Source organism: Amphiura filiformis, chromosome 14, assembly GCF_039555335.1.
Source record: "Amphiura filiformis chromosome 14, Afil_fr2py, whole genome shotgun sequence".
In the NCBI taxonomy this organism is placed as follows: Eukaryota; Metazoa; Echinodermata; class Ophiuroidea; order Amphilepidida; family Amphiuridae; genus Amphiura; species Amphiura filiformis.
This window is the reverse complement of record NC_092641.1, coordinates 58,617,320-58,639,975: the sequence shown is the minus strand read 5'-3', so window position 1 is coordinate 58,639,975 and position 22,656 is coordinate 58,617,320. Positions and strand designations below refer to the sequence as shown.

Genomic DNA, 22,656 nt, shown 5'->3' with positions numbered 1-22,656 from the left:
TCTAATATTTTAAAAATACATTGGGAAATAACACATTTGATTGTTCATTTCTGTAAACACAAGACTCCAAGAATATGTTCTTGCTCTCAGTGTCATCTTGAGATCTCGATGACACCAAACTTGACTCAAAAGTCAACCCAATACTAATACGCCAGCGGTTGTGTTAATAGAGTTTAGCCCTTTCTAAGACAATCACGTTAAAACCACAGCAGATCCAAAATCTTTATAAAATTTCAAAATTGTTAGCATTTTGCCTAGTCACGACCAAATTTGAAATTTACACGAAAGCTGCTTCAAATTGAGTACAAGCATTCCTACTACCGGTCTAGTGGTTCTTGACTAGTACTATGTTTTTGATAGCATTGACTAGTTTGCATATGGCCGTATGCAGGTATAGCATTAGTATAATAACTATCGCGGGAATTGGCTAAGACGTTAATGTGTAGGGCTGTGGTGAAATTGACAAAGTCAACAATGTTTTAGCTTACCCCGGCAAATGATATAGCCTGGCGAGACCATGCTAGCTACCAGTTTTATTGTTTTAGCCAAAAGGGACTATTTAATAAACGGGTCCGTGTGTGTATGTCATTTGTGTGATGCGACTGTGTGTTGTTTTAAAATGCTACTGAATTATGCTTCCCATTTAGACTATACAGGGTGGTCAAATCGAAAGTTAAAATGGGCTATCTTCAGTAGATAGCAAAGGCAAGCCTGTTTGGGCCGAGCACATTTTAATGCTATTTTTGTTCGGTTTTGGATATCTATATTGTGATATAAATTACATGGATATATTAATTGTTGGTATTATCTTTTAAGCAGATATTAAATCATAATTGACCTTTTCGGCAAATCGCATAAGCCTTTGCGGTATATCGTCATTTGACGTCACGCCGATATGTACATCGTTTTAGCGAATACCGTTACTATTTCAAAGCCGTAAAGTGCACAGTAACGATATGCCCATCGGCGTTACGACATCACAACGTAAAAGTTTATAGAATTTACCAGAAAGGTCAATTAAAACCACTCTAGCCTTTGACACTAAACTAAAAAAAATTGTAACAATTTTAAATATATTTTAGAATAGAAGAAAAGAGATATTAAAAAGAAATATGTTTTTGTTGGTGGTGTGAAGATGATGCCGGTCAAGTTAGGATTTTTTTCTGTAATTTAGACCCTTTGTTTTAAAGTGAACATACGTCAATTAAAAAAATACAATAATAATTTCCCATATAACTGATGCTTTTTATATAGTTACTTTGTTTAACCGGTCGGTCTGGGTGGACACACGCTTGGGTCCTGATGGGACAAACTTGATGGGATATACTTGATTTGATAGAAGGAGCAATGTTCCACGTTCAATTCAAATTTAAGGGGAAACAAGAAAATGAATTTCGTTTTTTAATGTGACTATTTTAAGAATTGTGTTACACCCTGTATATTTATCTTGTTCCGTATTGACATTGGTCGATATGGACTGACAAGTCCGAGATAAAATAATGTCTGGGTGATAGCCGTTTTACAATAGAAAATGAAAGATTGACTTAACAGTGAACGCACTGGTTGGCATAACCTGGATCAGACAAAGGACGTACACATTTATAAGTTATGTTATTAGCAAATATTGAGTTAAGCAAAAAATGAAATTCCAGGTCACTCCAATCAAGTGGCCGAAATATCAAGTTTTTATGTCGAAAAGTAGGCCACCATGGTAAGGTTATGGGAACCCGCGACCAGGTAAGTCTACCTTGATATATATCTGTATACACTCTCAAAAGGTCACAACTCAACAAAATGAGTAAAAACTTACTAAAATTGAGGAAATAATGCCTAACATTGAGCTCCTATTGATAAATAGCACCCAACATTGAGGGTATTATTTATTAATAGGAGCTCAATGTTGGGTATTATTTTTTCTCAATTTCAGTATTTTTTTTACTCAATTTCTTGATTTGTGACCTTTTAACTCAACTTGAGTGAAATATTTTCAAGTGTGTATACATTTGTATACACATAATTATAGGACATAATCGTGGAGTCGTAACGGTGATGATGGCGAAGCCGATAATTATTATTATTATTGTTGTTGTGGGATTTGACGATGTTGATCATCTTCATCATCATCATCATCATCATCATCATCTTCATCATCATCATCATCATCATCCCACAACATCGTCATTATCATCATCATCATCATCATCATCATCATCATCAGGTTTATGATGATCACGATGATATGATGTTGGTGGTGAAGGTGGTGGTGATCATGATGACGATGATGATTATCATCACCGCTATCATCATCATCTTCATCATCACCATCATCATTATCACATGATCATCATTATCACATGATCATGATGATCAAGGTAGTTATGGTTATGATCAGCATCATGACGATGATCACGATAAGTATAATTCCTGAACGTAAGCAAACCTTTTGATGACGATCACACAACTTTTTTCCAATAATTCCATTTTTATGTCTCCAAGAAAAAAATAGACCAATGCCCTAATTATTTCCTAAATCAATCCAACTTCTATTCATTCTTTTAAACTTTATTCCAAATTGTTCCATTTAAGCAAAACCAGCCCATAACCTCGGCCGCATAAAATGTGGAAACGGGAAAACCTGTACAAATATGCGCACTTAAGACGTGAAAAGTAGGTCTTAGTAAATAGGACATTGACAAATAAAACGAACTCATATAGGGAAACACGTTTGCATATACCCTCACATTGCTGCATGAATTTGAGCAGTTTGCTACACCATAAAACCACCAAATCTTACAAATATCAGCCAATGTATTACTTCCATCTTAAGAACACTAGGACAGATATTAGTCTTGTTTTATTTATACATATCTGGAAGTATTTTAATGTGAATTTATCAAATTTGATCAATCTTAATTTTTGGAAATGCGTGATGATCAATGTTGAAATTCGGAACGAAGAGAGAGACTCCCGACAGTATTGTTGTCAATTTGTTTGCTTTCTATTGTTTATCAATTAGGTCTCCTATAATATGTTAGTGGGTTCCCACATTGTGTATAGGTTTCTTCAGGTGTATAGGGTTTGCATTATTCGCTGAGAGAAAAGAAATTTGTTGATTTAATTATAACACTCTTAATTATGTCATAGATCAACCACCAGCTCTCCCACCGCTACAGAGAAGGAGCAAAATGAATGCATATAGCCCAAGCCATGCACTGATTACCACAGCGATTCTATAATCATTTTAAATTGGCACAACCAAGAAACGTTCAAGATCGAACTTAACCTCAATGTTGGTAACGTGGACCCGTGGCACCCCGAAGTGGCGGTTACCGGTTATGACGTACGGAGTAATGTGTGCTTACACTTACGCTAACTCTATAACATAACCCTATCCCCGGGCCCTATCCTAAAAAGTAACCCGAGTTAGTGTTAGGGATACTAACCATTATAGTTTATACTAACCCTAACCTGATCCTTAACCCTAATTCCAACATAAAATGCCCTAGCTGGGTACATGGCGTTGCGCTAGTCCGAATATAAAATACACTCAACTAATTGTCCGACACGCCGTTAGTCCGATACACAAAATTCCTATAGAGGTGCGTAAGTCCGAAAATGAAAGTCACTGCGCTCGTCCGAAAAAACAAACAACACGCGCTACAATGTAGTCCGACATGAATTCGGTCCAGCGACGTGTTGGACTAGCGGAGTGATTTTCAGATTCGGACTAGCGGCGTGTCGGACTAGCGGGTGCACCCCCTAAAGCCTAAACATTAAAAATGTTCAGATTATTGGGCGATTCCCGGTTATGTATACTGTGCGGTAGAGATAACAAGATGACGTTTCTCCTACGTCTGCTCAACACACGCATAGCTCATTTATCTTTTCAAATCACTCATGTGATTTGGCAGATGATGAAAATACTGTTCATCAAAACACCATCAGCAGACAGTTCATACTCTACGCTCTATTTCTTGTTCACAATACCTTCCTATCTGTTCATTACGCCAGTCAAAACATTACTAAATATGTCTTTTCTGAACCCAAACACAGTCATATTTATGTAAAAATCGACAAATTAGTAGAGTAATAAATGTCATTAAACATATTGCGTTGTGATGCACACGAACAAGGGAATAACGTTTGCAAATGTTATGGTATTTTGTGTTCCCTCTACACGACGGCTCGACGGGTGGCTGCCCTCTTCGCTAAAACACCTGCCCGGCACACGTGCCATGAACCCGCCGATGACTCTCCCCTTTTGTTCCGCTTTCACCATCGGGGTGACAAGAATAAATAATGACATATTTGACAATATTCTGCATATCCATGTGTTAATAATTAGCAGTTTTGGTTGACTAATTTTATTTATCATGTTTATGATGGCGATTTGTACCTTATGCATGCCTTATGGAGGTGATTGGTGTTGTGTTATCTTCAGTAGATAGCAACACAAAAGGAAAAGTTTTACCGCCCTTTTATGCGAAGAATTCACATGGGTTATCTCAAACCAGATCTATCTGGGCTATTTAGACCCAAATCAGGTACACATGATGATACTCAACTGTAATAACAGTCTTTTTTGTGTATTTTCTATCATATCATTGTCATCTTGTTTTGGACTTATTTTACCTATTTTAATATTTTAGCTGTTCTGGTATCTTGCATTATTGTTTTCTTATTTTTCATGCCCACTTTGACAATTTCTGGATTAGGCTAATAAGACCTTTCTCGGCTAAAATCAGGGAAACACTACCTTGTAGATATATATTGTTTAATGCGACCCAAATCCACTATATTGTTGATATGGACTATACCTGGGGTGACTTTTCGTAAATGAGTAGCCACGTGAATCAAAGACACCCAGCCCAGGATTTTCAATATAGTTAGGAGTTAGACACTTTTACGTCAGTATTTTTGATGTCCGGTATTTTCTACTTCTCGAAAACCACATTTTCCTTGTCATTACAAGTTTATGCAACATAATTTGAAATTGTTATGAAACCATAAATAATAGCTGCCATGTAATCATTTGCAATTAAGTTAATACCAGAACAATTTTGAGCCCACTCTATAGGGAAAATAAATTGTATTTAAAAATGTATGAAAATCCAAAGCATATTTGATGAAGAAAACGGTATTTCCAGCCCTGTTGTGCTTGTCAATCTGAAATTCCATAGAGGGGTATAGACATGATACATGATAGATGGTGTAAAGTATAAAAAGTTTGAATTTTTCAATTGAATTTACCAAACAGGTCTGGAATTCCGCGTATAGAGGATTTATAAATTTACATCAATAAAAAGTTGGAATTCTTCAATTGACTAAAATAGATTATTAATAATTGTCAATTGATCTGAAGGCACAAATTGTGGAAATACGACTAAAAAATAAGGTAGAAACATGGAATTCTAAAGCCTTTGCTTTCAAATTGATAAAACATGAAAAAAATGGAAAATTTGACAAGCAAAGGTATGCAGAATTGGAAGGAATTACCGGCTGTTTAGAGACCACAAAAACGTATGGATTTCTGGTGTATGGATTTCTATAGGGGGAACACATTTGCTATGTAATGGGCCAATTTCTGCATTCTATATAACACATTTTAAAATATTACACCTGGCAGCTATTGCATTTGGCGTCTTCTTGCATAAGCAGCGTTAACAAGTGGATGTTCAGTATGGTGTCTTAATGATGGGTATCTCCAGCACGTGCTTCATGAGCACGCCGATTGTTATCAAACATTATAATTCTAGATCATTTGCTCTAATTTTATACATTTGATTAGCTTATGAAACATTATAATCGTTGTTTTAATTCTTCTTATTTAGTTAATTACAAGGACATCCCATCACCTGTAAACACCCCCTGCTAAGCCTACATGAAGCTTACGAAAGAGAAATTTTTGTGTAGTTTGCATACGGGAAACCTATCGATTTGTTTTGTTTTGTATTTTTAATCTTTTGGTTTTTTAATCGTCGTTTTGGCAAAACAGAATAATATTAATATCAACATGCTAATACTTGGGGTTTTTTTAACTCCAAAGAAATATTTCTTTATTTTTCTGCCATCGGGACAGTACAGTAGTATCTATCAACAGTTAGATGACAGGCTGTTGCTATCAGCAGAAGACAACAGGTTAATGGTATTAATAGGTTGAATGTATTGCAATCAACTGGAGATTGCATATTTTTTTGCTCAGCAGTAGACAGCGGCCTACAAGTAGATATCATTTATTGCTATCAGCAGTAGATAGCATTTATTGTTATCAGCAGTAGATATATCATTTATTGCTATATATCAGCAGTATATATCATTTATTGCTATCAGCAGTAGATATCATTTATTGCTACCAGCAGTAGATATCATTTATTGCTACCAGCAGTAGATATCATTTATTGCTACCAGCAGTAGATATCATTTATTGCTACCAGCAGTAGATATCATTTATTGCTACCAGCAGTAGATATCATTTATTGCTACCAGTAGTAGATATCATTATTGCTATCAGCAGTAGATATCATTTATTGCTACCAGCAGTAGATATCATTTATTGCTACCAGCAGTAGATATCATTTATTGCTACCAGCAGTAGATATCATTTATTGCTACCAGTAGTAGATATCATTATTGCTATCAGCAGTAGATATCATTTATTGCTACCAGCAGTAGATATCATTTATTGCTACCAGTAGTAGATATCATTATTGCTATCAGCAGTATAGCATTTATTGCTACCAGCAGTAGATAGCATTTATTGCTACCAGCAGTAGACAGCATTCATTGCTATCAACAGTAGATAGCATTTATTGCTATCAGCAGTAGATAGCATTCATTGCTATCAGCAGTAGATAGCATTTATTGCTATCAGCAGTAGATAGCATTTATTTCTACCAGCAGTAGACAGCATTCATTGCTATCAGCAGTAGATAGCACTTATTGCTATCAGCATTAGATAGCATTTATTGCTATTAGCAGTAGATAGCATTTATTGCTATCAACAGTAGACAACATTTATTGTTATCAGCAGTAGATATATCATTTATTGCTATATATCAGCAGTATATATCATTTATTGCTATCAGCAGTAGGTATCACTTATTGCTATCAGCAGTAAATATCATTTATTGCTACCAGCAGTAGATATCATTTATTGCTACCAGCAGTAGGTATCATTCATTGCTATCAGCAGTAGATAGCATTTATTGCTATCAGCAGTAGATAGCATTCATTGCTATCAGCAGTAGATAGCATTTATTGCTACCAACAGTAGACAGCATTCATTGCTATCAGCATTAGATAGCATTTATTGCTACCAGCAGTAAACAGCATTCATTGCTATCAACAGTAGATATCATTTATTGCTATCAGCAGTAGATAGCATTTATTGCTATCAGCAGTAGATAGCATTTATTGCTACCAGCAGTAGACATAATTCATTGCTACCAGCAGTAGACAACATTATCAGCAGTAGATAGCATTTATTACTATCAGCAGTAGATAGCATTTATTGCTATCATCAGTTAGATAGCATTTATTGCTATCATCAGTAGATAGTATTTATTGCTATCATCAGTAGATAGCGTTTATTGCTATTAGCAGCAAATATCATTTATTGTAGACAGCATTTATTGCTATCATCAGTAGATAGCATTTATTGCTATCATCAGTAGATAGCATTTATTGCTATCATCAGTAGATGTCATTTATTGCTATCAGCAGTAGATAGCATTTATTGCTATCATCAGTAGACAGCATTTATTGCTATCATCAGTAGATAGCATTTATTGCTATCAGCAGTAGATAGCATTTATTGCTACCAACAGTAGACAGCATTCATTGCTATCAGCAGTAGATAGCATTTATTGCTACCAGCAGTAAACAGCATTCATTGCTATCAACAGTAGATAGCATTTATTGCTATCAGCAGTAGATAGCATTTATTGCTATCAGCAGTAGATAGCATTTATTGCTACCAGTAGTAGACATCATTCATTGCTACCAGCAGTAGACAACATTCATTGCTATCAACAGTAGATAGCATTTATTGCTATCAGCAGTAGATAACATTTATTGCTACCAGCAAGTAGATAGCATGTTATAGCTATCAACAATAGATTTACTACTATCACCTGTGAATTCTCGCTATTCGCAATAAGGGCGCCGCCAGCGGATTTTGCGATGTAATCGTGATGTATCATGGGAAAAGGTCGACATCAAGTCCGCGCAATACGAATATTACCATGCTATTACATAGGAACACGTGACAATATTTTTAGTTTGTCAAAATAAAGGTGTTACACGCGAATCGATACTCAATAATACTTAATAATGTGATTTGAAATTTGCACAATTAATTTTTCACTATCGATTTGCGTGTAATACCGTCGACCTATTCCCATGATAAATCACGATTTTCCCATGATACATCACGATTACATCGCAAACCGCTGGCGGCGCCCTTATTGCGAATAGCGAGAATTGAAATGATTGTTATACACAAGTAGTATACTAGTATATGACATTTATTTCAGTATGAAATATACCCCATGCGCTTATCATCTCCGGCAATGTAATGGTACATGTGCTTCTTAAGCACGAGTCTATTATTATCAAACTTTATACGTCTAGGCTATTCACTCTAATTTTATAAATCTAATTATGGCTCATGAAACGTTTCAATAATTATTTTGAATTTCTTGTTTTAGATAATTACAAGGACTACTTTCCGTACCTCCAAATACCCCCTTAATTAGACCTACACGAAGCCAAACATTTACGTAATTTACATACGGAAATAATGAAATAAATTTGTATCGCAAAAACCATCGTCATTTTTGCCAAACTTAATAATATTAGGCCTAATCCTGTTCACACTTATTTGATTTAAAAACAAAACAAAAACTAGGTCCCTATTTCTGCCAACAGGTTTGGTTCTACCAGAAGTTAGATAACAGGTTTTTGCTATCAGCAGTAGACAGTAGGCATATATGTTAATTTTATTAATGCTATTATAGTAGATTGAATGTATTAATATCAACATGTCTTGTTATCAGCGGTAGACAGTAGGCCTATATGTTAATTTTATTAATGCTATTATAGTAGATTGAATGTATTAATATCAACATGTCTTGTTATCAGCGGTAGACAGCAGGTTATTGCTATCAGCAGTAGACAGCAGGGTAATGATATCAGCTGCAGTAGAGAGCGTAGTAGTATCCAGCATTACACATCGCTTATTTCAGTCATCAGTAGATATCTTTTATTGTCATTAGCAGGAGACAGCGGGTTATTAGCAGCAGACAGTGGGCTATTGCTATCAGCGTTAGACAGTATTTATTGCTATCATCAGTAGATAGCATTTATTGCTATCATCAGTAGATAGCATTTAATGCTATCATCAGTAGATAGCATTTATTGCTATCATCAGTAGATAGCATTTATTGCTATCATCAGTAGATATCATTTATTGCTATCAGCAGTAGATAGCATTTATTGCTATCATCAGTAGATGGCATTTACTGCTATCATCAGTAGATAGCATTTATTGCTATCATCAGTAGATAGCATTTATTGCTATCATCAGTAGATAGCGTTTATTGCCATTAGCAGCAAATAGCATTTATTGTTTTCAACAGTAGACAGCCCTTTTGTTATCAGCAGTAGGTAGCATTTATTGCTATCAGCAGTAGATAGCATTTATTGCTATCATCAGTAGATAGCATTTATTGCTATCATCAGTAGATAGCATTTATTGCTATCAGCAGTAGATAGCATTTATTGCTATCATCAGTAGATAGCATTTATTGCTATCAGCAGTAGATAGCATTTATTGCTATCATCAGCAGATAGCATTTATTGCTATCAGGAGTAGATGGCATTTATTGCTTTCAGCAGTATAGCATTTATTGCTATCATCAGTAGACAACATTTATTGCTATCAGCAGTAGATAGCATTTATTGCTTTCAGCAGTAGGCAGTATTTATTGCTATCAGCAGTAGACAGCATTTATTGCTATCAGCAGTAGACAATATTTATTGCTATCAGCAGTAGACAGCATTTATTGCTATCAGCAGTAGACAGCATTTATTGCTATCAGCAGTAGACAGCATTTATTGCTATCAGCAGTAGACAGCATTTATTGCTATCAGTAGTAGACAGCATTTATTGCTATCAGCAGTAGACAGCATTTATTGCTATCAGCAGTAGACAGCATTTATTGCTATCAGCAGTAGACAGCATTTATTGCTATCAGCAGTAGATAGCATTCATTGCTATCAACAGTAGATAGCATTTATTGCTATCAGCAGTAGACAACATTTACTGCTATATCATTCATTTTCATTTCATTTTTTATCAGCAGTAGATATAATTAGCAGAAGATAGCATTTTTTGCTATCAACAGTAGACAGCATTTATTAGGCTGCTATCAGCAGTATACAACAATTCGTGCTATCATCATTAGGTTCCATTTATTGCTATCAGCAGCAGATGTCATTTATTGCTGTAAGCAATAGCAGTTGTGGCAAGTTTTTTGGTATCGGCAGATCGTTACTATATGAGCAGTAGAATTTTTGCTATCAACATTAGACTGCATCTCCTATCATGAATATGACATTACAACATTCTTCACAATGTTTTGTTTAATGTTGATTGAGTGAGCTACAAATCTGTCTCCATGGACGCAGAAGGATATGCCATTGACCCTGCAAAGTGGCCATTGCTCGAGCTGACCCAAAAGTGACCATACAAAGCTGGTCAGTTTATCCACTAAGCAGTAAAAAGCTTAGCAAATTGACCATCTCTATGCGATCAACACCTTTACGATAATAATTTTCTCAAGTATTTTTTTTTCTCAAAAATTTGCAAAATGCGTTTTATGATACGGTAGGGCCTACTTTTGAAAAAATTATAATAATAGCATATAATATTGAGTACAAATATAGTGAGGTTTAATATAGTGGTTCTTGTTAAAGTCTTTTTAAATTTTTAGAACAAACAAAATTGGAATCGAACGAAAAAACATGTCTTGAAACAATTGCGAAGCTGTAACAGTCACTAATGCGATGACAACAGCTCGACACTGATCGTGGGAGATTAGTGATAAATCCATACACACTTATGATACTGATCCAGCTTTGTGTTATAAGGTGTCTTCGAAAAAAGCCCGATTTTCAGTTTTGTTTTTATCGGTTATTCTAACAGAATTTGTTGATTGTCATGGTTATCTTAGTAACATAAGTCATTGAATGGTTTTATCTGTTGAAATGGTGGAAGTACTCTGGATTTTAAAAAGAATTTGATTGCCAATTAGGACTGCTATACCGTAAAACCTCGTCTACAAGCATATAGTGTGTTTTTGATGAAAGCTAAATTAAAACGAGGCAACCATAAATATGCCAATACTATATAGATTGGTCTTACAATAGTACTTGTTTGTATATGTTTGTATTGGTGATTAATTTGCTCAAACTCCAAAGTATTATCATTTTGTCGATAGATGGCGTCTGGATTAAGTTAGCTTTCATCAAAAGCACTCTATATGCTTATAGACGAGGTTTTACGGTATATAGGTTCAATTAAAAGATATGGTAATACAGGAAAAGGTAATCCATTAATACTGTGCTGCATTTTTCTGGGAGCATACGCAAGCGCGGGAGTAGGGGGTGATATAATGTAATCAAAATAATATAGAATCCCTAGAGTGTATCATCTTGGAGGTGATGTTGATATCGTGACAAAAATGACACGAGTCGTGTTTTAGCGGGACATACTATAGACACAAGCCTGCAAAAAGCGCATAAAAGTTGTACGATCCAGATTATAATGAGATGTCTGTGTTGTCGGAGACGTCTAATTGAAGACCTGAGCGCAAGAAGACCGTAAGTCCACTTGGCCCCTCAACATGTATACACTTAAGTTACGTATAGTTTCTTAGGGTTTTATAATGTTTAATACATGTTCCCGGGTGAAAACATCATGAAAGGTTGTGCAAGATTTGTTTTGGCCCCTGAACATGTATAAAACATTAGCAAACTATACGAAACTATACGCAACTTTAGTGTATACATGTTGAGGGGCCAAGTGGACTTACGGTCTTCTTGCGCTCAGGTCTTCAATTGAATATGATTCACAACCGTGAATCTAGATTGTGATTGTGACTAGTTCCAATATCTATTTTCAAAAATAGTAATTATTATTTATTCATTTTTATCACTAAGAAACAGCATACCAACTGCGCAAATTATTGTTATATATGTATTCAATAAGATTTGTATACTATTAAAAATGATAATGATTAGGTTAAATTTTGAACTGCGGTATAGGCCTACACTATTTTAGTAAAGTAATTAACCCTATGAAAACTACCTGTCTATTGGTCAAAATAAAGTTTTCATTATCAATTGGACCAATCAGCAACATTGTTAGAATAATTTCACCACGCAAAACCAAAAATATTGGGATGAATTACCATTCTGATTGGTGATTAAAGTGAAGATATCACGTAATTAACCAATCAGAGGCAATGTTAGATCGGCAGGTAGTGCTCAAGAGGTTAAACAGATTACTAAGCATTACAAATGGTATCTAACGTAATTTATTTTCCCTCGATTAGGCCAAAGAAATCCTTGAACAGGATTTGAACATGGGACCCATGGGTACCTATGTCTAGCCCAGTGCTCTATACCATATTGAGCTATCATGGAAGCCCAATTATGATATGCCCAAGGTTCCAAATCACATTTCTCCCGCTTCACTAGCGATTATGATCACAAATTGTGTTTTTTCTTCCTTGCCCTACGGAAGGAAAGAATATATAACGTACAATTGAATCATTGCTTATGTCTACAAATTACGAAAGCATAATTATAGTATTTTTAAACATAAGTTACTAGAATAATAATAATAATTACCTATCATTTCATTATTCCCATTGTACATTTTGTACATTTTGTAATCTGTCGCATCAATAACTAACTGGCACGATCCTTAATTAACACGTGAATGACCATATATGTAACAAGTGTCTTAAGTTATTATAGTCATTGCCCACTATAAGGCACACCCACATGATATATAACAATAGAGTTGATTGACAAAAAGGACGTTTTTATGTAAATGGGGTACAGCATTATACAGGAATTAGTCCAAGCTGAGACAGTTTTATTTCTGGCATCCCAATTATAAAACACGGTACAATTCAAATTGCAGCATCTAAACGTTAAGAACATATCAGATACTTTCTTATTTCTTTGAATGAAGGTACTTTTCAAATCAGACTAAAGTCAGTATTTACTGGTAATTAGATCAAACAGATTATACAGCGGGTTAACTTGGGAGCCAGCAGATACAAACAATTGGGTTATATAAAGGGTATAAAACAGTGGCGTAGATTTCTTTTTGACATTGGGGGGGATGAGGTTGGGAAAAAAATCTCGAAGTATACTGAATCCAGCGCCTTTTGCATCCAAAACAAGATTATGGAACAAATGCGCGCGAAGCGCGCGAAAAATGTTGCCATTTTGAAGCTAAACTGTTTAAATATGGTGCACAAGTGGGATAAATTCTCGCAAAAAAATTTGCACTTTAGGGGCTAAAATGGCTAAATATGAGGTTAATTTGGTCAGAAACCCACATACAGCCGTCAACATGGGGGGATGATTGTATGGACCATCCCCTGTCAAAATATTGGGGGATAAAGCAGTAGATAGTGCTATCAGCAGTAGATAGCTTGCTATCAGCAGTATATAGCTTTCTATCAGCAGTAGATAGTGCTATCAGCAGTAGATAGCTTGTTATCAGCAGTAGATAGCTTTCTATCAGCAGTAGATAGTGCTATCAGCAGTAGATAGCTTGCTATCAGCAGTAGATAGTGCTATCAGCAGTAGATAGCTTGTTATCAGCAGTAGATAGCTTTCTATCAGCAGTAGATAGTGCTATCAGCAGTAGATAGCTTGCTATCATCAGTAGATAGTGCTATCAGCAGTAGATAGCTTGCTATCAGCAGTATATAGATTTCTATCAGCAGTAGATAGCTTGCTATCAGCAGTAGATAGTGCTATCAGCAGTAGATAGCTTGCTATCAGCAGTAGATAGCTTTCTATCAGCAGTAGATAGCTTTCTATCAGCAGTAGATAGTGCTATCAGCAGTAGATAGTTTGCTATCAGCGGTAGATAGCTTGCTATCGGCATTTAGATAGCTTGCTATCAGTAGTAGATAGCTTGCTATCAGCAGTAGATAGTGCTATCAGCAGTAGATAGCTTGCTATCAGCATTATATAGCTTTCTATCAGCAGTAGATAGCTTGCTATCAGCATTATATAGCTTGCTATATCAGCTCTATTATAATATTTTATAATATTAAATTACTTGAAAAAATTATAATGATAGCACATAAGATTGAGTATAAATATGGCGAGGTTCAATATAGTGGTTCTTGGGACCCATAGGTACCTTCTAGCCCAGCGCTCTATAACACATTGACTGGGCTATCAAGGAAGACAATGATAGGCCCAAGGCTCCAAGTCACATTTCTCCTGCTTCACTAGCGACAAGAAAATTAAAGAAATATAGTATTTTTTTATCAAAAATGAAGTTTTTTTCTTCCTTGACCTACGCGAAGGAAAGAATATATAACGTATATACAATTAAATATATTCATATGTCTACAAATTACGAAAGCATAATTATAGTATTTTTAAACATAAGTTACTAGAATAATAATTACATATCCTTTCATCAGTCCCATTGTGTAATCTGTCGTATCAATAACTCACTGGCACGGTCCTTAATTACCACATGAATGACCATATAATACAATTGTCTTTAAGTGTTTTTTTTTTCAATGAACAATTGTCTTAAGTTGTTATAGACATAATTGCCCAATATTAAGGCCCACCCACGACGTGATTATAACAATAGAGTTGATTAAAAAAGGATGTTTTATGTAAATGGCAGGAATTACTTAGTTTGGTACAATTTTCAAACCTTCCTATTTATTTTATTATTTAATTTATATCGCACTTTTTTGCACTACTTTATGTAACTTGCCTAATGCTTTTAAAATCGAAAAGAAAAATTGAAATATCTCATTTACTTTTTAATTATAAATTGTTAATTGCTTGCTATCAGAAGTCAGCTTGCTATCAGCAGTAGATAGCTTGCTATCAGAAGTAGATAACTTGCTATCAGCAGTATAGAATGCTTGTTATCAGCAGTAGATAGCTTGCTATCAGCAGTAGATAGCTTGCTATCAGCAGTAGATTGCTTGCTATCAGCGGTAGATAGCTTGCTATCGGCATTTAGATAGCTTGCTATCAGCAGTAGATAGCTTGCTATCAGCAGTAGATAGCTTGCTATCAGCAGTAGATAGCTTGCTATCAGCAGTAGATAGCTTGCTATCAGCAGTAGATAGCTTGCTATCAGCAGTAGATAGCTTGCTATCAGCTTGCTATCAGCAGTAGATAGCTTGCTATCGGCATTTAGATAGCTTGCTATCAGCAGTAGATAGCTGCTATATCAGCTCTATCTAAAATGTTCATTCAGCACTGAGTAGATAGCGCAACATTATTAACAGGATAAACCAGTGGTATAAATATCAACACTTATCGTATCGGAAATAATCACAGTATCAGAAAAAATAATAGAACTTTAACACAGAGCACTCATTTACTCAAAATACCAAATATCAATTTCCTGAATAATCCCAATAAATCTTCACATAACAAATGACATCACTGCACCCCTATATTCGACTTTTTTGCAAAGTTTTAGATTCAGATTTGATTCCAACCATACTATACTGAAAAACACACTCTACAACATTAATTTTTTAATACAATAAATATTGGTGCGTTTACTGGAATCGGTGTATAGCTATTATATAGCTACACTGTTTATGTTGCTGACATCCGATTGCTATCCACTTATACTAGACACTTGAAACGTCTCCGACAATTTGTGCTTGATTGTTTTTAGAACTTAACTGCCTCAACTCCAGGGCATTTTAGATTGTTTTTGGTAACGAGTGACATGCAAATGACTGTTAATGTGTCATATGTGTTTAAGGCGGCTGGCTGAGAGGTACGTACTTTAACTCTCCATAAGCGTATCAACTGCAGACGACATGATTTTCTTTTTAAAAAAAATTAATATAATTATTTCAGATTTTTGTACTTTCATGACCATATTTGGAATCAGCATGGAAAATGCATTAAAATGAGTACAAACAAGCCAAGTATTGGTTCAGTGGTTCTTGAGATGGTTCTAAATATTTTAAGAAAATTTCTTAACACTTGGATTTTTTATGTTGAAACATATGGCCAACACGCTAATCATTTAGGTGACACCGGATGCTACAGCTATATTTGACATCGTTTGAGGAGGGGTTGGAAATAATTTTATGACAAAATGTTATGTTTATATAGATTTTTATCTTACTATAGGAATCTGCCAATGAATTACTGCAATCCCAGTTCCATAATGTCTTGTGATTCTTCTTTTTTATGGTCAAGCAGTACCTACCGCGAAATTACCCAGAAATAATATTTTCAAACAGAATCGCAAGATATGTTAAGCTTTTCTTCCAAGGATATAGGAGATTTGTATTCACTGGTGTGCACTCTAAAAAATTATATGTTTTCATATTTATATATTATATCATAAATTTGGATACTGGTAAACATAATTAGACTGGTTTTTTTACGTTTGAAGTGTATTTTACTACGCAAATAAGCTAATTTACATGGTATCAATTTTAGCATATTTTGCTATCTACTGCTGATAGCAATGACAAAATTACCCAGTTAACTAACTTGATGCATTGCCAGTTCAATCTCTCTAAATATGTGCAAACAAACATGAAGACATACAAATTGCATAAGCAAATGAGGAGAAAATATATAGCCAGTGGCGTAGCATCATACGGGTGGGGGTTGTGTGGGGGGGGGGGGAGATGTGCCCTCTCAATTGAAGTTTGAAGATTTAGAAAATCCCATAAAATTGCACACAAAAAAAGTTAAAACTCCCTAATGGGTTGTTTCAGTTGCAATCCATACACTCAATTTATCATGAATATGGGAGACATGAACTTAATTTTCCACACAGGGAGTGTGAATTTCAGATGGGATCACCAGAAATATGTGTGACTCCGTTTAAAATCTACACTCCCTGTGGAGATTAAGGCTATGTCATAGGGGTTGTATGGACTTTAACTGACATAGCCCTTTTTAAAATTCCTTTTAAGGTTTAGTCTCTTCATTAAGAATCGTACTTTTCACAATGCTAATGTGAAATTTGAAGAAATATATGAAATACAGTTTAACGTTACCTTAAGACAGGAGTCACCTTCACTCTTACATATCGATACACGTATTGGTTTTGGGTGATTATAAGAAAAGTATAAGATTATACGAAGGAAATCAATATAATAGGCAAATCAGAAAAAGTTATGGAAAAGGAAAAAGAGAAAAAATGAGGAAGGAAACCGGACTAAGGAAAAAGGGGCATATCTCATAGTCAAACGTGTGAATTTTGTTAATTGCATATAAATAGAAATTCAAATAAAATACTTTAAAAGAATGAGTCAATTTGTTTCAGTCTCACAGTAAGAGGCAATGATGATATATTATGTTATTTTTAGTAAAGCAAGGTCAACAATTTTTAGTTAACGGTATAATGCACAGGCACTTTGGCGTATAGGAAATTAATATCTCGCCACTCATTTACAGGCTCTTGTTTTTCTTATTCATTCTATTGAAAACTCTTTCATGCCCAACTTGCTGCGAACTATAGCAATTAGTCGGCGCTTGCAAAGCAAAACAATGCGGCAAAAGTCATATATGTCTCTAAACGTAACGTTATGAAGCGGTTATGTGCGATGCTAGGCAAATTTAACATATACGACCGAACAGCCGGTTGGGGCTTAAACTAACTTGTTTTCAGTATCGAGACACGTGATTTGTTGAGGTCGTGTTGGTATGACTGAAAATGATATTGTTCTGAAAGAATGTTTACTTGTATTTTTTGCATGGAGATTGTTTTGGAAAGGGTGTCATTAAACCATGTAAACGTTGAGATTGGATGTATAGGGTCAGCCTTTGTGCTATCTTCAGTAGATAGCAGGTGAGCGAACGGGTGATGCTGATTATGCAGAGATGATGATGATGATGCTTCTGTTGATGGTGTTGTTAATGATGAAGATTATGATGATGATGATGATGATGATGATGACGACGACGACGACGACGACGACGACGACGACGACGACGACGACGACGACGACGACGACGACGACGACGACGACGACGACGACGACGATGATGATGATGATAATCAAGAAAAATGATGAAACAAGTATGATGACGACGATGATGATCCCAGCAAACACAAAAAAGTTTTAAAAACGTTTTAATAAGTTATATTTTGGCTTTTGGTTTAGGTAAAAACATTTTAATAACATTAAAATGTCGGGTTATATAAAGGTCATGATAACGTTTTAAAACGTTTTGTATGAAAACACACTACAACAAATATTTTTAAATGTTTTCCAAAAATGTTATTGTAAACTATTTTTGCAAATATTTTTGCCAAATATTGTGTCAATACTTAAATAACATTATGTTAAAATGTTTGAACCCAGCAAACACAGAAATGTTCTTAAAATGTTTTTTCAAAACCTTTTAATAACATTTAAATGTCGGGTTATATAAAGGTCATGAAAACGTTTTTAAAACGTTATTGAAAATATTTTGGGCAAACATTTTTCGCCAAATATTTGTTCTACCCCAAAATAACATTCTGTTTAGAATGTTTTGTATCAAGTTTTGAAGAATGTTTTTGAAATGTTATTAAAACGTTTTTATACCCTTTATATTACCCGACATTTAAAAGTTTGCTGTAAAACATTTTTGTTTGCTGAGCAGTAGATTATCAAGAAATATTTTTTAAGGTTATGAAAACGTTTTATACTCTTAATATACCCTTTATATAACCCGACATTTAAACGTTTTCTGACAACCTTTTATAACCTTTTGCGAATGATGTCGAAAACGTTTTGGGTTTGCTGGGATGATGATGATGATGATGATGATGGTGATGGTGAAGATGATGATGATGATGGTGAAGATGATGATGGTGATGGTGATGATGATGATGATGGTGATGATGATGCCTATGCATGATAAAAATAATAATGATGACAGTCAAATATACTCCAACTAAAATTGATATTATTCACCGTATAGTACTGTTTTCCTTTGTGAATTTACAATCGTCAAAATACCAGGACTGTGTCGAAGCCTCTGCTGAAAACAAACCACCACCTGCTCGGTGTCTGAAACTAGTTACGAAAATAATCATGTATAAGGTGATGCAATCAAACAAAATCAGTAACTTGTCGCTGGAATTAATTTTGAGTTATGACCAAATTTATTTCGTATTTTATTGTTTTGAGCAACATAAAATGAGCATACCTTGTACAACGTATAAGTCCTCCTTGATGGGATTTTCAACGTTTTGTATCCCCTTTATCGGGTAAGAATGATATTAAGTTTAAATATGAGACACATTGATTTTGTCCGACAAACGACTGATTTCGTCGAATTTGGCGCATCACAGGATCAGGGAAGATGAGGAAAGATATAATTAAAGACGGGTCAAGTTGTTTAACTGCTAGGAGTCTACAAAACAAAGGTCAAAGGTGAAAAGGTCGTGACCTGATGAAATAGTACATAATACATTCTTTGTAAAGATGAACTTCCATTTTAATATTTTTATTATGTAGCTTAACGTTTAGGTTGTTTAGATATTGTCAACAATTGTTTTATCTGTAATTATTACACAACTATAATCTTCTTCAACCTTCGAGTATTTTAATGCATCCACGCAAATGGGCCATTCCATTTAAAATCCACACTACCCCTGTGGAAGATGTTGGAAATATCTTTCACAGGGGGAGTATGAATTTAAAATGGAATGAACACGGGCTGCTCCATTTGAAACTCACTCTCCCTCTCTGTGGAAGATTCAGGTTGAATCTTTCCCATCCCAGAAGGTGTATGAAATTCTATTGGAGCTGCCTAATGTGTTCATTCCATTTGAAATTCATACTCCCCCTGTGTAAGATATTTCCAAAATCTTCCACAGGGGTAGTGTGGATTTTAAATGGAATAACCCAATATAATACGAAAGTAGGTGCAATGACTGAAACAAAAGATTATTGTGAAAATAATAACTCGTTGATTGAGTTGAAGTCAATCAGAACGTTATGTTATTATTCCAATGACAATCGTTTCCCGTTTAAGGTACCGCTACATACGTGAAGAAAACAAATATTCATTAACCTCTTTAAAACATTTTTTTAATGATATAGGGGACATTGAGCGAAATAATACTTGACTCTTTGCAAGGTGTACCCTTTAAAGCATGGCGCAAGACCCTTTATACCATCTAAAAAACAGGGAGTATAAGTCAGTTTAAACTTTTGGAAAAAGGGAGTATATTAAGGGGGTACTACACCCCTGGCAAATTTTGTGCCTATTTTTGCATTTTTCTCAAAAATTATAGCACATTGGTGACAAGTAAGATATGTATATTATAGGGGCAAGCACTGAAAATTCAGCAACTCAAGGCAAGTAGTTATTTATTTATTGATCAAATAATGGTTTCCCTCATTTTTGACTGTAACTCCACAACTGTTGTCTGTACTGAAATAAAAATTTCCAGTGCAGTAGTTGTAGAAAAATGCAAAAATAGGCAAAAAATTGGCCAGGGGTGTAGTACCCCCTTAAGTTTATGTTATTTGAAGGGTTGGGATGGGATATGGAAATTAGGTTACGGCGTCGAGGTACTCTTTTAAAGGCTTAATGTACAATTTCCTTCAAATTTTAAATTTGTCATGATATACTCAAAATGCTGAAATAATACTAGTAATAATGATCGGGAATGGTTTCTGTCCATTTTGAGCTGAAATAACGAGGTAACGTGAAAGAAACACTGCTTGTTATTTTGGCCGTTTAACACGCAGTTCTATGGGCGGACATAAAGTCATAATTTCTTGAATTATGACTTTATGTCGAACTTTGCTCTGTTTACCTACAAACACAACAAATTTGGCTGATTCCATTTAGGTGCAAGTTGTGACATGTGTAAACATTACAAATATGCCAAAAAATCAGGTTTGAAAAAAATTAACCAAATTCATATTATAAGATCGTACATTATGACTTTTAAGAACTTCAGGAGAGCTTTTAGCTCTCTATACTGCAATTTCAGAAGATAATCCCAGTTGCCACCGTCTTATTATACATATTTTCATTTCGGTTAAAGAAAAGTTCAACAAAAATGTCAAAAATAGTGGATTTTAAGAAAATTGTATCACCAGTGCACTGCTACCTTAAATTCTCCACGATTTAGCTAAGCTACAGTGGACTTATTCATTACTCAATAATCAAAATAATTTGAATAATAAAAGCAAAATATATACTGTGGCATTGAGTAAAATAAAGAAAAGAGAATCATAACAAAATATCTTTTCAAGTGAATTGAATTTGGTATGTGTATTATTGTTGTGTGTATACTTCTGTGTACTAGTGCAGTTGATATTGTATTCAACATGTTCAACGTGTAATATTTTGCTTCAGTGACACCTTTAATTTTCAATCAAGTTGGGCCTCAATAGCGCTAATAATGGCTGATTATTATTCTCATAATGAGCAACATTACAGCTCGGAAGAAGTGATGAATAGTTTCTATACTGTGCATTTCTATAGCGTTATTTTTATGGAAATAATGATACAATACTATCATTGAATTGGTGTCGAGGAAACCTTTTTAACCGGATAGCGCCTATTGAAATGCTAAATTCTACGCAACTGATAGGGTATTGTATGCCGGGTTCTTAGCGTACGGAGAGTTCGTGTTCAGGCTCAGATATACGGCGGCTTTCAAAGCCTGCGTGTGTGTGCTACACAGTATTTCTTTTCACATTAAAAATTTTGTCGGAATATTATAATGGTTACTATTTTCTATGATAAATCGTAACATGGAGGTGTTTTCATGGTTAAATTGCAGGCGATGTTGGAGCTTACACAGAAAACGTATGCCTGACGCAGTGAGTGTTGAACTGGCGGTGAAAATGGACTCACTTGTCATTTGATGTAAACTTAACACTATCAAGGCAGGTATGTGTATATTTTAATCAATTAATTTATATACTACTATATTAGTGTAAATGTATGTAACGTTCTGTAATTATGACCCTTTTCGCGATCTACTAACCGAGGAGGAAGTAGATATAATGATTATCGTTATGACAAACCGGAAGTCGCATATCTCGCCTCATACCTGCGCAAAATGGGCAGCTATATTTGGACTAGAGTATTAAAACTTGGGTGTATCCTTCGTGTAATTGTAAGAGAGCACCAAACAAATCCCAACTCTAATCCTAACCCTAACCCTTAACCTAACTCTAACCCTAACCCTAAATCCTATCCCTAATCTTAACTCTAATCCTATATTAGTATTTCATGCTCTCTTATACACTAGGATAAACCAAAACTTGCTGCTGCCGCTGTGATATGATGGTCATGAGAGTTTTGGTATTTGTCTCTGTTTTATTAGTGATTGCTCTGTGCGGCAAAACACATGGGTCCTGA

General features: G+C 34.9%; 1 long non-coding RNA gene across 1 annotated transcript in view; it reads left to right on the top strand.

The window, feature by feature from the left end:
- LOC140169100 (uncharacterized) overlaps positions 1-22,146 on the top strand; it is a 95,482-nt gene extending 73,336 nt beyond the window's left edge. The window contains exon 3 of the long non-coding RNA XR_011861353.1: positions 22,073-22,146. This is a non-coding gene — a long non-coding RNA (uncharacterized lncRNA). The remainder of the gene's footprint in view (positions 1-22,072) is intronic.
- The last annotated feature ends 510 nt before the right edge of the window (positions 22,147-22,656 follow it).